The following is a 17274-nucleotide window of genomic DNA, read 5'->3' as shown; positions in this document are numbered from 1 at the left end:
ATGTTACCTGGGGAAATGGTCATACGTCCCTAAGAAGGAGGACTGGAAGAATCACACTGTAAACACTGCACAGGCATTTCAGAATCATTCCTCAAGGGGACCCAGTCTTTTCTTAAATCTCTGGGTTCCAGGTCTGAGAATAGGCTCAGGTCTGGAAACTGGCAAAAGATCACAACTTTACTGTGGCTGCCATAAGCCTTCTGTCTCTGCACTCATGATCATTTTTATTATAGATATTAAGCAATACTCTTGTTGGCTGTCCATCTATCTTGACCCTAGGATCACCACGTTCTATTAACCGTTATCATTGACAGATCCCTATGGGTCAGGGCTCTCTGGTTGCCTCCGACGTTGGCTCCAATCACAGTAATTACATCAATCTTGACTCTGATAATTAAGTGCCGCCACCTGGACTTTGCTAGTCTAGACTCCCATCATTTCCAGGGAACCCAGATCTGTAAGAGTAGAGTGTACTCTTGGCCCTGAATAAAGAGGGCAGCCGCCACTGAGCTCCTCAACAATGCTGGTTCTGTGTTACTAGCAGATTCCTATGAGTAGAGTGAATGGAAGTTTCTTCTGGGACCTTCAGAGGATCATAGTCAATAATTCTCTGGTACTATGCAAAATAAATCCATTTGGACATGACTAATTTTCTGAGCCTTTCCTCAATATTCATCCATGCCATTCTAGCTTTTCTAGCTATCATTTTTTTTCCAACTTCAAGGAGCTATATTAGCAGCCTCTTAGCAATAACTGTAGCAATAACTGTGGGTGTTATTGCTGGGACATTAAACCCTAAAACATAGGATATCCTCATTTAGTACCCAGCATGCTCTTTTGGTCCCTGCTAATATATGTTAGCTAGGTCTTGAGGTCTTTTTGATGAATAATCTATTTCCTCCCAAAGTAGGGCTAATAGGTCCCTGGTCAGGCCATGTTAAGACTGAATCTCGTTAGTGGTTTAGAAGCAATGAAGGAAGCCAGGGCAGATTTTGAGGAGGGCCAGAATCATCTTGCAAGGCATACACCTCACATGAGGCTCTTAAATGGTCTCCAAGCAAGAAAAGGGTGCTATTTTATAGCTACAGGAGGAAGACACTCCTTCTGGCTTAGAAGGTTCAGAGTAAATCTGGCAGTCTAGGTCCCAAGGACAGCCACCTACATACTGTCATCTGGTATGTCAGGATCTCCCTCCTTCTTTATCAGGGTTCTGACATTAACAGAGAAGACTTTTGAGGGCTGTCAATTCAACAATCTTTGTAAATCTGCTAGTCTGAAAACCAGGTCCTGGCACTGAACTTTGAAATAGTCTCCCTCCGACTTCAGGAGATGAAGAGATCTTTAGATGCTACCGTGGAGGCCTTTTGGCTTTCTTATGTGAACCTGAGCTGAGAGTTAACTCATCTGACACTATCATTTTCTTCCCTTGATGCATAAATGGCATGGAGCAGTCACTAATCGGCTTCACAGCCCTTATAATTACAATTGTCCCATCTCGCCCAAATGCTCAAGATACTTTATAAGCCAGTGCATTGCCCCCACTAGCAATTAGGTACTTACCAGCATTAACAACTCGAGTAGGCTTCTTTATGTGCTTCTGAGCTGAATTTACTCTCTTCTTCAAAATAAACTGCCAGATCCCTCTCATTCCTTTTCCCCAACCCCCTGAGAGAACCTAGTATGATAAGATTACTGTGTGGCAGAAAGAAGATGAGATTGCAAAATAACTACAGGCAAGAAAAGCTCTTGCAGAACAAGATACAGCTGAGAATGCATCATCCTGTCAGTGTCTAGCTGAGGGAGAGGGAGGGGGAGGGGGGGAGGGAGAGAGGGAGAGAGAGGGAGAGAGAGAGAGAGAGAGAGAGAGAGAGAATGAGAGACAGAGAGAGAGAGAAAGAACACTGAGAGAGACAGAGAGAAACAGAGAAATTGACCTGAATGAGCTTCCAAACTTTCCAGTCAGATAAATCCTCTTCCTCCTCTGAGGAGTGAGAGAGGGGCAGAGAGAAGACTCCTTTGGTGAAGAACCCCCAATGTAAGCATGAGGAGGTGCGGAGAAGTGTGTAAGGATAAACTAGTTTTTCTTTAAAGAAATATCTTCAAAGACTAATTTGTTTTAAAAATCAATTCTTAATAAGCAAACTGTTGTAGAATGGCTCACTAGATAACAATACATTTGAATGACTAATGTATGTTCGCTTTTCTATAATAATAAGCTAGAATCACACAGTGAGTACAGCGAACCCTGGGAATGAATCAAGCGCTGTGAACACACACGGATATTTTCAGGATACTAGGATGGGACCTAGAAAGGTATATTTGTTATCTTGTAGGAGCACTGGGAGAAACAGGCTTCTTTCAGAAATAGTTTTAAACCCAATAGGAAATAAAGACTACACTATTGAGTCACAATAATATTCCTAGCATATATCATGCATGATGGAATTTTTTCTACCTGCTGAGCTCATTCTCCCTTTCTGCAGGGTTTGGTGGTTTGGCCAGACAGTTGATTCTCTAAGACACATCTGGCTATGTCGTTAACAGTTATTCCTGAATGTTTTGGCTAGTGCCAAAGCGGTCTACTGGTTTAAAAAAAAGAGTGCCATCATGGGAAATATTATTCTTGCACACTGTTGTTTACAATCCAACTCAGTTATGAAGACAAAAACTATTTTTTAGCATCTCTTAAAAGTCTTTAAGAGAAAATGCAGTGAAGAGTTTGTCTTTATTTCTATTTAAGTTTAGTCACTGCAAAGTCCATGGCTTTTATTGAGAGTGTTGTCTTATTTTCTTTCTTATTTATAAACACTGATTAAGGTTGTCAAAATACTCTTAAATGTAAACGTCCTTCCAACAGCTTTTCATCTTTGGAGAAACTGAAAACATCCACCAAGAGCCTCTTCAGATTCTTAATAGAAAAATGGATATACGTGGAAACCCTAGACATTTCTTTCATTTTCCCTGTTCTTCATTTTATCCTTTTGCTGATCTTGGATTTTTTGGGTGTTCAAGTGGCAAGAAAGTATTTCCAGTATGTGACTCAACTCCAGGTAGAAGGTAGAAAAAGTTGAAACACTGTACTTCTATTCTCACTCTAAATATACAGCCCTCTTACTGGTGACAATTTTATTTTCAAAGTATTTAATAAACAACTACACACTGATCTTTCACAAACTTAAAAGCTAGTATTTTTAGCACTACCTATAGGCCACTTTTCTAAACACCTTCCTTATATTACTCATTTCACCGTCTCAACAACTCTATGAAATGGGTTCCATTTTATCTTTATTTTACAGATGAAGGACTTAGGTACAAAGAGATTACGTAACTTGCCCAAGTAAGGGGTAGAGCTGGGATGGAGATCGGGCAGTCTTGCATCGGAGCCTGTGTTCTTACCCATTAATTTATATTGCCTCTGTGTGCACTTTTCTCACTCACATCTGAGAGGAAGCTAGATAAACAACCAAAATTTGGGGAATAGGGAAGGAAGAAGCGTTTCTTTTCTAGCCCACATTTCCATTCTGTTCTATAGCAACTGCCTGAAGGTCTGATGGTAAGTTTGATGTCAGAAACCTTGCAGTGCTTCCTCGTATTTTTTAAGATGACACAAATAATGCTAGAATTTTAATAGATATAACTGCAACTTAGAGAGCTATCTCTGACAAACTGTCTAGGGAACGAAACCAACAAAACAAAACAAAAAACCAAAAAAAACTTTGGTTTCATTCAACCAGTAATACTTCTAAATACCTCATTTTATTCATTAAAAAATGCAGGGCATGTTCATAAACCACATAAGTGTAAAAAGGGAAAATACATACAATAAAATCAACAGAAAGCAAATTCTCCGCGACTTAGCCATCATGTCTATTTCTCTCCATTGCCACCACTCTAGTTCAAGCCACGAGCACCACTTACCTGAACCACTGCAATAATCTCCTAACTGGTGTTCTTGCTTTTATCCCGGCTCTCGATCTAATATTAGTCCTGACCTTCATGGTTTCCCATTGCAGTCTGAGAACCCCAAATATCTTCAGAATGCTTCAAGTTCAGGTTACCTCTCCAGTCTCATTTTCCTCCTATTAACAAATTGTCAACCTCACTGAGCTTCTTGCAATTTTAAAAAATATCCTGTTTCTATATTCCTGAGAAACTTGGCACCTGCTCTTTCCCTTTCCTTTAACGACATCTAAGACTGACTCCTATAATCATGTTTTAAATGTTACTTCCTCAGAGAGGCTTTCCCTAACTTCTACTCTCAATTAAATATTTTGTTTTATTCTCTGTATCACTGTTCCTATTTTTCTGTGGAATTATTGCAATTTGTTAAAACATACTTATTTGTGTCATTGTTTAAGTCTACCTTTTTACTAGACTAACCAACCGAATACTCAGGGCACACATCACAATATCTGTCACATAGTATCTACCACTAGGTGGCACCAAAGCACAGCAGGGACCTAGGTGGATAGGCATCACAAGACAGAACTTTGGACTCCAGGCTCATCATGGTTATTTCATTAAACTGGTAATATCACCAACCTGCATTTGAATTTTTGGACCACCCCCTCCCCATATATATGAGAGTGAGGTTTTATGGTATTGTGTTCTGTTCTGATTCTACTGTCTACCAGGTTAATAATCAGATAATTAGAACATACATTTTATGAGCTTGTCTTGGGTCTAAAGACCATGACACAAAAGTCTTAGAGCTACAGAATTTATATGAAAACAAATGATTATTCTAATAATTAGAGTTACACTGAAACCTACTTGGGATATAGTGATTAAGTTCCGCATCACTTGAGTTGTTCAATAAGAGACCAGATGCTCAGTTGCCCGGATAGTGTGTAAGAGACTGAAACTACCAGAAAAAGGTCCAATTAGATGACCTCAGAGAATTTCAGTCTTGAGAATCTGTGCTTCTGGAATCCAATTTAAATGTTTAAAAAAATATAAAAGTTCTTTAAGAATACTAGTTTAGAAACAATTGGTATTACTCTTCAGGGGAATGATAATTCTCCTATATGGCCATTAACATAGTCAAAAGTGCTTAAATATTAGAATCAGACTGACCTGAATTAAAACCCAAATTCTATCACTTTCTAGCTATGTGACCCTAAACAAGTTATTTTTTTTTCAGTTTCTTTACTTCTAAATGGAAAATAAGACCAAATTACTGAATTATCACTATGTTTCTCTCAGGCCAAAACCATTAGTAATGTTTGGTTTTAAAAAGATAGTCCAAAAAAAAAAAAAAAAAAGATAGTCCAGGGCTTCCCTGGTGGCGCAGTGGTTGAGTCTGCCTGCCAATGCAGGGGACACGGGTTCGAGCCCTGGTCTGGGAAGATCCCACATGCCGCAGAGCAGCTGGGCCCGTGAGCCACAACTACTGAGCCTGCGCGTCTGGAGCCTGTGCTCCGCAACAAGTGAGGCCGCGGTGGTGAGAGGCCTGTGCGCCACGATGAAGAGTGGCCCCCACTTGCCACAACTAGAGAAAGCCCTCGCACAGAAACGAGGACCCAACACAGCCATAAATAAATAAATAAAATAAATTTAAAAAAAAAGCTTGCCTTCAATTTAAAAAAAAAAAAAAGATACTCCATTCTTCTATAAGGTATACAATGATTATAAACCAACAGATGGTCCATCACCACCACCAGAATCAACAATAAAAGCCCAGAATTCCTCTTTCGCCTATTCCAAAAGTGAAGATTGTTTCTGAGTCATTTTAAAATGGCAAATAATGTAGGAAGATTGAAGTTAAAGAGATTTTCTACTTTCTAAATCTATTTTAAAAATAGAAATAGTTTGGAAACTATTCCCTTGTTCCAGTAGGGGCTGGGCACAAATGCTCTTTTTCTTTTGGCTTTCCAACCTCTGGATAATTAGGAAACAAGAGGATTTAGTGCAAAAGAACATAGAAAAACATTTCTGCAGCAACAGGAATGTTAGAGAGGCAAAAAGACCTTTACTTTTATTAGCTTCAGCAGCTTAGTGGAATTAAAAAGATCACCCTTGGCTCATACGCTGAGAAGTAATATAGAACAGCCGAGAAACAAGTTACAGGGGCTTTGACAATAAACCAGCCTAAAGCCAGAAGCTACCTAAGCTTAAGCCCTGAAAATGACTGTGACACTAATCTAAGATTCAGGGTGGTTTACTTGAATATTCTGATCAATATCTGTATATAAAATAAAAGTTAGAATGATATGAAATATATTTTATTATTTCTTTTTCTAAATGAATCCATTGATGTGGCAGGGCACTGGACTCAGGGGTCAGAGGGCTGGATAATCATCTCAACCTTGCTTCTCACTTGTGGCGTGACAGTTGCTGGGTTTCACTATAAGTCATAAAACCTGGGCCTCATTCTGCTTCTCTGCAAAATTAGAAGGTTGAAGCCAATGACTCTCAAGTTCCACTCAGCCCTTTGATTCTCTGCTTCCATGTGTTAAAGTTTACTCATAATGTTCAGTCAGTAAGTCAATCAGTCATTAGTTGAAAAAATTCATTCATTACCAACGTGTTGGGCACATAGATGCAATTTATTCAACAAGAGATATTTAATGAGCTCTGACTGTGTGCCAGGCCCTGTTCTTAGCTCTGAGGATATACTAGTATGAAAAAAGACCTAAGTTCCTACCTTTCTGTGCTTTGCATTCTGAAGAGGAAATGGACATAAAATAGGCAAATAAGTAAACATACGCTATGTTAGAGAGTAATAAGTGCTGTGGAGAAAGCCAGGAGGAAATGTCAGGGGTTGAAATTTTAAGTCTCACTGCGAAGATCACTGTTGATTAAAGACAGGAAGAAAAAGAGGACGCAAGACATGTGTATATCTGGGGAAAGAACATTTCAGGGAGAAGAAACAGAAGCTGTGCCTCGCAGATCCAAGTACCAGCAGCGAGGAGGATGTAGATGGAACAGTATGCATGGGGGCAGAGTAACAAGAGGAAAGGTGTATCATTCTGATCCTGCAAGGACACATGGACAATCCCACAAGATAACTGAGAATTTGATGAGGGGGTATTTATAAAGTTGAGCAGAGTTAAGATAGGCAAACAAGAGATGGTGAAAGCCCTAAGGAGGTCTAGACTTAAATTGGAATGGGAAGGAGGCATTACCAAACACAGAGGGAGCTGTCACTGGAGATGGAGGAGAGGATGGAGGAGAGGGTCCCCAGTAGGGGCTGAGGGCCTGGGCACAGAAACACAACTCCTGCCAATATGGGACCTGGCAAGGAGAGAGCTAGGGGAATAAACTACCCCACCTCTTTTATCTTACCCTTCTGTTTCGATAGTGCTCCCCATTCTCCAAAGCAAACTAGAAGCTGGGGAAGGGGACCTGTTGATGTGGTCACAGATCAGCATCCTAGGGCCCAGGTCAGGGCACAAGCGTGGAGAGTGGATTAAAAGAGTAGAGAATATATAGCACACGAGGTCAGAGAGGTGATGAGGAACTAGATCATAAGAGCCTCATAAATCATAGTAAGGAAGTAAGGACTGTTTTTTAATAGTGTCAGTCCTATGGAAAAGTTGCAAAACAGTATAAAAGCACCTACATCCCTTCCATGTGAATGTTTTCCACATTTGCTCCATCACCTTCTCTTTCTCTCTCCCTCTCTGTGTGCTTTTACATATATTATATAAAAATATATATATACAAACATTTCTTGACTTGCTGTCCTATCCCCCCTAAATAATCCAAAAACCCAGCCCATATGTCTCAAAAACAAGAACGCTGTCCTAAAGAATCGCTAGAGAACCCCTTGAATTCGGAAGTGAATAGTGATAAAACACTACTGTTTCATTCACAGACCCAATTCAATTCTGTCAACTACTCCAACAGGGATCCCACCCAGGAACCCAGGTTGCATTTAGTTGTCATGCCCTGTCAGTCTCCTTCCATCTGGAACAGTTCCTCAGCCCTTTCTTGTCTTTCATTCCTTGACAGTTTAAAAGAGTACAGACCTTTCCTTCTGTAGGATACTCTCCACCTGGACGTTTCCTCACGCGCATCTCAGGCTGTGCATTTTTGGCAGGAAGGCCACAGCAGTAATGCTGTGCACTCCATAGAACCTCATCTTCTGGGACACACAGGCCAACCCGTTCCTGCTACTGGGGATTTTAACCTTGCTCACGTGTCAGTCCAGTTTCTGTCAGATTTCTTTACCATCTTCACCCAAAATAGAGTCAACATTTTCCCATTTTTATTTGATTATTTGTATTTAAATTTTTTAATTGAAGTATAGTTGCTGCACAGTACTATGTAAGCTACAGGTGTACAATATAGTGATTCACAATTTTTAAAGGCTATATTCCATTTATAGCTATTTTAAAATACTGGCTATATTCCCTGTGTTGTACAATATATCCTTGTAGCTTATTTTATACCTAGTAGTTTGTACCTCTTATTCCCCTTTGCATTTAAATTCACAGGGAGATATTCACGTATTATGCAAACATCATATTTTTCATCGAACCTCTACCAATTAGCCTTAGTATCCACTGACAATTCCTTCTGGAATTAATAGCCACTATGTTAGTTGGTTGCCAAATAGTGGCTATTTTCATCATCAGTCATTCTGTATATATAAATTGATGTTTTATATCAATTTAAGATAAAGGTTTGCCCTCATCTTCATTTATTTATTCATATATTTATATCAGTAAAATTATCACATATACACCATATGTATATTTATGTTTCTCTACAAAATGAGTTCCTATTTTATTCAATGTTTTGTAAGCTGGAATTTTTATTTATTTTGATGCTCTAATTGTCACCAATTTGGCCACGGAGAATCTCTTCAAGTTGGCTCTTTTGCCCTTTCACATGTCACCATCATTTTTTAAGCTTTTCTTTTCTTTCTGGCCCAAAAAGAGGCTGTAGTCTCATCTTATAGTCTCCCTGTCCTAGTCCTGGACTCGGCCATTTCTCTAAGGAGACTTGGTTTCTTTCAATGATGGATGGTATTTAGAAACCAAAATCTGGATTCTTAGTATACTAATTGCTGCAAGTGTTATGGCTTCTGGACTCTTTCAACAGATAGGGCTAGGATGTATATATGTACACAAACACATGCACACACACACACACACACACACACACACACACACACACATATATATATAGCTATTCATGTATCTCTGTTTATATATAGTTGAAAAATTATGAATTCATACCAATACTTGTAACTCTAACCCAACACCTGTGGACAGATCAAATAAGATGACTGAACTGAATTTAGCAATGTGGAGTTTTTTGGTGACTTTTCTAAGACTATTTCTAATGGAGCAGTGCAAGCCAAAGTCTGTTTAGAATAGGTTTGGGTAAAGAGGAATAAAATTGGAAACAGTGTGTAAGATAACACTTCAAAGAAGTTTTGCTGTAAAGAGAAAGAGAAAAGCATACTACTAATTGGATTTGTTATTAAGCCAGAAGAAATAGTAACAAAAAGAAATATTTGTTATTAAGCTGGCAGAACAGTTGTGAATGATGCCAAAGAGAAGGAAAAACAAGGATTTTCCACTTACAGTGATAGAAGAATAAGTGGAGCATCTGGGTAAAGATGGAGGTCAAAAGGCAGATAAAGTGGGAACTTGCTGAAGTTTTCTTCTGATTGAGGAGAGAGTATGAATTAATACCTTGGTAGAGTGGTTAAGTAAATGGAGATAAGGAATATAGTGTGATTGCTAGGCAACAATAAGAGCTTATTTGAGGTTAGTGATCATGTTTTTAATGTGAGACAAGTTATCATGGTTGTATGTTTTTCTTTAGCCACTTTTGACTGCAGAGAGTTGAAATTAACCTGACTGGTGGTAAAACCAAGTGAGAGAGTTGAAGGAAGACAGAGGAGAAAGTCAAGGATATTTTCCTGGAAGCGGGTATGATTGACAATGGAATTTAAGCTAAGAAAGGAGAGATGAATAGGTGACAGGATCAATGATCTGAAAGTCCTGGTGATACTGCGGGTTGATGAAGTAGAGTTACTAAGAGTGAGCAGGAGAGAGATGAGGTTAGAGAGTACCATCTTTGGAACTGAAATTATCGAGGGATTGTAGTTATTTACAGTGACAAAGTCAAGGGTATGACTAAGGATATAAGTTGTTGAGATAAGATAGTAGGGAATTTATCAAGGATTAAGGGGCTAGAGTATTGGATGGGTCATTTACATGGATATGGACATTACCAAGATGTAGAAGAGATTTACACTGGCAAGGAAATAAAATCATTAGTGAAGAAGAGGCAATATCCTAGCAGTGATAGATGATGGCAGTAAAAAGGGTCCAGGAGTACCATATCCTGATAATATGAGATGCAAAACTGGACATTTTTAGGGATAGAGGAAGAATGATCTGAACCAGTAATGAGGACTAAGGAGGACACGGGTTCCCTCCCACAGGCCAGTGGAATGAGAGGAGTGGGAAAGCAAACAGCCATTACATGTAGGCAGCAGTGTTCTCAACCAAGGTCTAGATATTTTTAGAGCAAAAGATTTTTAGAATTTCCTCTGAAGGAAATTCTCAGAGAAATGGATGAGGACACAGGAGATTTTTGAGTTGTAGAAAACACACAAAAGGGCTTCCCCAAATTGTGCAGCATAAAAGATGGGGTCAGAAATGGCAGTATACAGAGCCACCCAGAGATTAGAGTGTGGGAGATGAGGATGACTTAGAATGTGGGGATTTATACCCACAAAAAGAGAAAGTGATGAGATGAGGCCCAGTGGTCTTAAGGCAGATCATGGAAAGGCACTGTGAGTGCGGGAGGGACGTTTGGGGCTCTCCGTGAACACATGCAAGTTTAGAGACCTCAGTAGACTCCTGATGTTGGACATGTAAAATCCTACAGAGATTTGTAAAATCCAAATCCTTTCTCTGACCTCAAAATCACTCTGCCTACTCTGAGGGGTGACTGAAACCTACACTCAAGGCCCCTTAATTCCTATTGACAGTGGTGAACAGGAGACATTTAACAATACAAATGCTCTCACTTATGAGGCATGTGTGAATGTATGTGATAAAATAGTAGATCTCTGGAGATGTTTCAAGAAATTAAACTACAACAGTAAAAGTGACAATATCCTCTACCCTCCTGGAGGATAGTCCTCAATTTTGGTGACTCTCACAGGATATAGAAAATAATGACGAAAAGTCTCTCCTGGGAACCCAGATGAATGAATGTGGCCAACATACCCTCCATGTTCCGTTCTCTGTATGTAAGAACTCCTGCTCCTTCTCAGCTTGGATCAATAAGAATTGATCCAGAGAAAATGTTAGCATCTGAACCTGGAAGCATTCTGTTTCTCCATGTATAAATGGTGGTGCCTTTGTATTGTAATGTTTCCAAATATGTGGGGAAAAGTGGAGATCTAAGTCCTCCATGCGAACTTATTAGTAAAGACTCCAGGGCAGGTTAGAGATTAAGGCTCTGGATGTAAATTTCTTCTCTGCTTATCTTAATGCTGTTACAAGGGTGACCAGGGAAAGCTTGCTAAATTATTAGTAGGGACATTTCCTCCCCACTATTTCGAACGTTCTTAAATGAGTAAATCCTTAGATTCTTTTTGTTGAGCAAGATGCCAGAGAAACATCAAGATCACAGATCCCAGAGAGGGGTGCCCTGTGCTACATAAGAAAGGGAAAGAGAAACACTGAGGGGATGATTGAGAGTGCAGAGAAGAGGAAATAGAGGTGACAGGGCCTGAAAGAGGAAACAAAGAAGAGGGACATTGGAAGCTGGTAAGAACACTGGCAGTAGACTTAGAGAGAAAAAGAAATAGTAGAGACGGTTAAGTGATTTTTGAGAACTTCACTCTGAACTGAGATGCTAGCTCCCTCCTCTGTCTCCTTAAACAAATTTCAATAAAAGTCTATCTTAGGTTTGCTATTTTTGTCATGTTGCTGTTATTTTTATTAATGTTAGATACAATGATATGTGAGACTGGATTCCTGCTGGGTGCCAGGTGAGTCAGGCCTGTCCAAGGGAAGCTCAGCTATGAGCCTTTCTCCCTTATTTTTATGGTGACTCCATATGTTTTCGAGGCAAACCACAGCTAACTTACATATTTGGTAAAACCTATGTGTCCAGTATATGGACACTACTGTATTAGCATTGCAATGTCTTGCTATAGGATTTTCAAACTCAAAAAATATATATATATAATAAAATGGAAACTACACCTTTCTGGTATATGCATTTCAGTGTTGTAACCTGAGGGCTCTAATCTGTCTTTGGTCTCTCTTCCCAGGATCATAAAATTCAGCCCAGAGGGGAAGCATATGTCTCTGGCATTGGACTTCTCAGTTTGAAAGCAGTCTCCATTTCTGAGCAAACTTGGGTTATTGGGTTTAAATGTCTGAGCTCAGATTTTTCACCTGTAAAAATTGGGTTAATTATAATATCTGCTAAAACATGTAGTAAATTTTTTAGCACAGTACATGACACAAATCCCTTTATAAATGTTAGCTACTATTATAATGATTCCTGACCTTGGAACATTCAATTCTGTGTTTCCATTAAGGCAAAGTCTAAATTAATTTTGCAACCTATATTTACTTTACAAAATCCAAAGATACCTTTAAACAAATATCTGGTGAAAGAATATATATTGACGACTAAAGGTTTTTTTTGGCTCTGTGCTTGCTTGTTTGTTTGGTTTGCTTATCAAAAAGAAAATCAACATCCATTTAAAATCATCCTTTCCTACAGGTACATGTAAAAGTATGAAATTAGAACACTCCCTAACACCATACACAAAAATAAACTCAAAATGGATTAAAGACCTAAATGTAAAGCCAGACACCATCAAACTCTTAGAGGAAAACATAGGCAGAACACTCCATGACATAAATCACAGCAAGATCCTTTTTGACCCACCTCCTAGAGGAATGGAAATAAAAACAAAAATAAACAAATGGGACCTAATGAAACTTAAAAGCTTTTGCACAGCAAAGGAAACCATAAACAAGACCAAAAGACAACCCTCAGAATGGGAGAAAATATTTGCAAATGAAGCAACTGACAAAGGATTAATCTCCAAAATTTACAAGCAGCTCATGCAGCTCAATATCAAAAAAACAAACAACCCAATCCAAAAATGGGCAGAAGACCTAAATAGACATTTCTCCAAAGAAGATATACAAATTGCCAACAAACACATGAAAGAATGCTCAACATCACTAATTATTAGAGAAATGCAAATCAAAACTACAATGAGGTATCACCTCACACCAGTCAGAATGGCCATCATCAAAAAAATCTAGAAACAATAAATGCTGGAGAGGGTGTGGAGAAAAGGGAACCCTCTTGCACTGTTGGTGGGAATGTAAATTGATACAGCCACTATGGAGAACAGTATGGAGGTTCCTTAAAAAACTAAAAATAGAACTACCGTACGACCCAGCAATCCCACTACTGGGCATATACCCTGAGAAAACCATAATTCAAAAAGAGTCATGCACCAAAATGTCCATTGCAGCTCTATTTACAATAGCCAGGACATGGAAGCAACCTAAGTGTCCATCATCGGATGAATGGATAAAGAAGATGTGGCACATATATACAATGGAATATTACTCAGCCATAAAAAGAAACAAAATTGAGTTATTTGTAGTGAGGTGGATAGAGTTAGAGTCTGTCATACAGAGTGAAGTAAGTCAGAAAGAGAAAAACAAATACAGTATGCTAACACATATGTATGGAATCTAAGGAAAAAAAATGGTCATGAAGAACCTAGTGGCAAGATGGGAATAAAGACACAGACCTACTAGAGAATGGACTTGAGGATATGGGGAGGGGGAAGGGTAAGATGTGACAAAGTGAGAGAGCGGTTTGGACATATATACACTACCAAACGTAAAATAGATAGCTAGTGGGAAGCAACCTCATAGCACGGGGAGATCAGCTCGGTGCTTTGTGACCACCTAGAGGGGTGGGATAGGGAGGGTGGGAGGGAGGGAGATGCAAGAGGGAAGAGATATGGGAACATATGTATATGTATAACTGATTCACTTTGTTATAAAGCAGAAACTAACACATCATTGTAAAGCAATTATACTCCAATAAAGATGTTAAGAAAAAAAATCATCCTTTCCTAAAAGTGGAATTTTAAAGGACGTATAAGTTAGAAAGTTTTATTGGCTAATATAAATAATGAGTTTCCTTTTTCCCCAACTATGATTCTAAGCTTCTGTTAGCATGCCTTTCCCCGTTTTCACTATTAATTCAGTTTTAAATGTACTTACTATATTGTTGTCAAAATAAAATGTTTACAAGATCTAACTGTCCTTTTTTTTTTGACTGATATCATTCACAAATAACTTATCTGTTGCTCCACCGCTGAAGTATTCTTTTATTGTTTAATGATGGTCTCCAAGTAACCTGGTTCATACTCTGCCTGCCAAAACACACACACACACACACACACACACACACACACACACACACACATATTTGAGTTAATAGAATCTCAACGAAATCCTTCTTGGCAAAATGTTCCCAAACTACATCTTTAATGTCAAAACAAATACACCTTTCCCCACCCTATTAATTCACTGAAACTCTCTCGCTAGATGATGTAAATACCTGCTCAGCTCTTTGGTTTAATAATCTTTCCTTTGGAACAAAGCTGAATTAGTCTTTTTTTTTTTTTTTTTTAATACAATTCCGGGCATTTTTTTAAAAAATTATTTATTTATTTATTTTTGGCTGTGTTGGGTCTTTCGTTTCTGTGCGAGGGCTTTCTCTAGTTGCGGCAAGTGGGGGCCACTCTTCATTGCAGTGCGCGGGCCTCTCACTATCGCGGCCTCTCTTGTTGAGGAGCACAGGCTCCAGACGCGCAGGCTCAGTAATTGTTGCTCACTGGCCTAGTTGCTCTGCGGCATGTGGGATCTTCCCAGACCAGGGCTTAGAACTCGTGTCCCCTGCATTGGCAGGCAGACTCTCAACCACTGCGCCACCAGGGAAGCCCGCTGAATTAGTCTTGACTAGACATCTCTCTTGATGGTTCACCATGATTATATAATTTACACTTAAAAGGAAACAAATGAATGCTCACTGATGATTAATTAAAGTGGGATTAGGTTTCAGTAACAAGTTAGCCCAAACTCAAAATGGATCCGTTCAATAGACATTTATTTCTTGCCACCTTAACAGCCCTGGCTGGGCCAATGAAAGGGTGTTCACAGACCAGAGCAGGTGGAGATTGTCATTTCTCTATCAGGCTTCATGGTCACCCCATTAATGATTTTGTTTTACGCAGTTGAAAGGACAGCAGTGAGATGAATAGAGGAAAACTTGAATAGAGAGTCAGTCATCTCTAGAACCAACTTATTGGAATGGTTTCCAGTGTTAAATGGTTAGAAAGTTTGTCATCGATTCTGAGATTCCATTTTTAATCTTGGAAAAGCATTTTGGAGGGTTACCTAATTGGTATACTATTTTATAAGTTTTTATGTAAAAGAATCTTGCATTCTTTCTCATTTATTTTGCTAAGTGACACTTCTGGCACCAAGGCACGATTTTAGTAAGCGATTTGCTCTCTAAAATAGGCTGTATTTCCTTTTAAGAATCTAAAGTGGTAGCAAATAACAACAAAATAGAAGGAACAAAAACTATGTGATGATTATAGCATGAGTTTCTCCAACATATAAAAAAGTACGATTGACCCAATTTGCTTCTGCACATCGAGTTGGGGACTGGTTGGGCATGCAACTATGCAATCTATGGACGTTTAATCTTTAGAGATAGTTTTAACTTTGTAGCGGATTAAGGAAGGTCCATATAACTCACCGTAGCAGTTTTGTCTTAGGCTTCGTGCAACGTTATTCTGTTCTAATTGTATTCTTTATCCTATGTAATACCATCCTCATGCCCTCTGGCTTCACATTGATGAAGACCAAATTATACTTCAGCCCAGACCTCTTCTTCTGAACGCCAGAACTAAATTTTCATTAGCTGCTTGGCACATCCGCTTAGATATCTTGAATCATTTTGAATTCGTCATATGCCCAAATGGAACTCATGACCTTTTCCCCTAAATCTTGCACCCAATGAAAGGGACCATTACTCAGCAAAATTCACAAGCCAGAAACTTAGCAAACATCTATTATACCCCCTCCCTCTGTCGCCTATCTACACCTAACTCTTAGGAAATCCTATTGACTTGACCTCATAAATATCTGTTCTATATGTCCACTTCTCTTGTACTCCACTGCCACTGCTCTTGTCAAACTGACTATATGGTTACTGCATTCTGCCACAAGACCAAAATCCTTAGTGTAGCTGCAACGGCTGCGTGGATGGGACCTTGACTGCATCTCAGTCTTGGCTCATTCTGTTTGCCTCCTTGTTTTGGCCTCACTGAGCTTCTTTCAGTTCCTCCAATATAAAAGTTCCCTTTGATTTTAGGAGCATTTGTACATTCTTCCCTGTTAGAAGTCTCTTTCTCTCTCTCTTTGTGTGGTTAACCCCTCTTTGTTATTTAGCTCTTGTGTTAAATGCCCCTTCCTTAAGAATTACCTGACCAGATCCTGTGTCCCATCTTGTAGCAGCCTACAATTTCCTTTTTAGAGCTTACCATAGTATAGTTTGTATCCATGAGGTATAGTATTACCTTTGCTTTATTTACCACTGAATCCCAGGTGCTTAGGAGAATTTCTGGCATACAGAAGGTACTTAATAAGTATTTAACGAATGAATGAGTAAACATCCCTGGCACCTATACTGCAATGTCAGTCTTGGTTGTACTCCTCTTGGTCTTCTTCTAGCTCAGCACCTGGGAAGCTTCAGTCAACAAGAGAGGAAGACTGTCAACCTAACTCTAAGTAATAATAACTCACAGAAGTCTACAAATAATAGATGTTGGAGAGTCTGTGGAGAAAAAGGAACCCTCCTACATTGTTGGTGGGAATGTAAATTGGTGCAGCCACTGTGAAGAACAGTATGGAGGTTGCTTAAAAAAATAAAAATAGAATTACCACATGATCCTGCAATCTCACTCCTGGGCATATATCCAGAGAAAACTGTAATTCGAACAGATACATGCACCCCAATGTTCACTGCAGCACTATTTACAACAGCCAGGACATGGAAGCAACCTAAATATCCATTGACAGATGAATGGATAAAGAAGATATGCTACATATATACAGTGGAATATTACTCAGCCATAAAAAAGAATGAAATAATGCCATTTGCAGCAACACGGATGGACCTAGAGATTCTCATACTAAGAGAAGTCAGAAAGAGAAAGACAGATACCATATT

The 17274-nt window shown here is 39.1% G+C and overlaps 1 long non-coding RNA gene across 1 annotated transcript in view; it reads left to right on the top strand.

Annotated features, from left to right (window-relative positions):
* Positions 1–1842: 1842 nt before the first annotated feature.
* The window catches only part of LOC309623705, a 393796-nt gene continuing 378364 nt past the window's right edge, over positions 1843–17274 (top strand). The window contains exon 1 of the long non-coding RNA XR_014241468.1: positions 1843–14077. This is a non-coding gene — a long non-coding RNA (uncharacterized lncRNA). The remainder of the gene's footprint in view (positions 14078–17274) is intronic.

The sequence above is a fragment of the Balaenoptera borealis genome (assembly GCF_965194805.1).
Source record: "Balaenoptera borealis genome assembly, chromosome: 2".
In the NCBI taxonomy this organism is placed as follows: Eukaryota; Metazoa; Chordata; class Mammalia; order Artiodactyla; family Balaenopteridae; genus Balaenoptera; species Balaenoptera borealis.
Note: the sequence above shows the minus strand (reverse complement) of the source record. Positions and strands in the feature narration are given on the sequence as shown.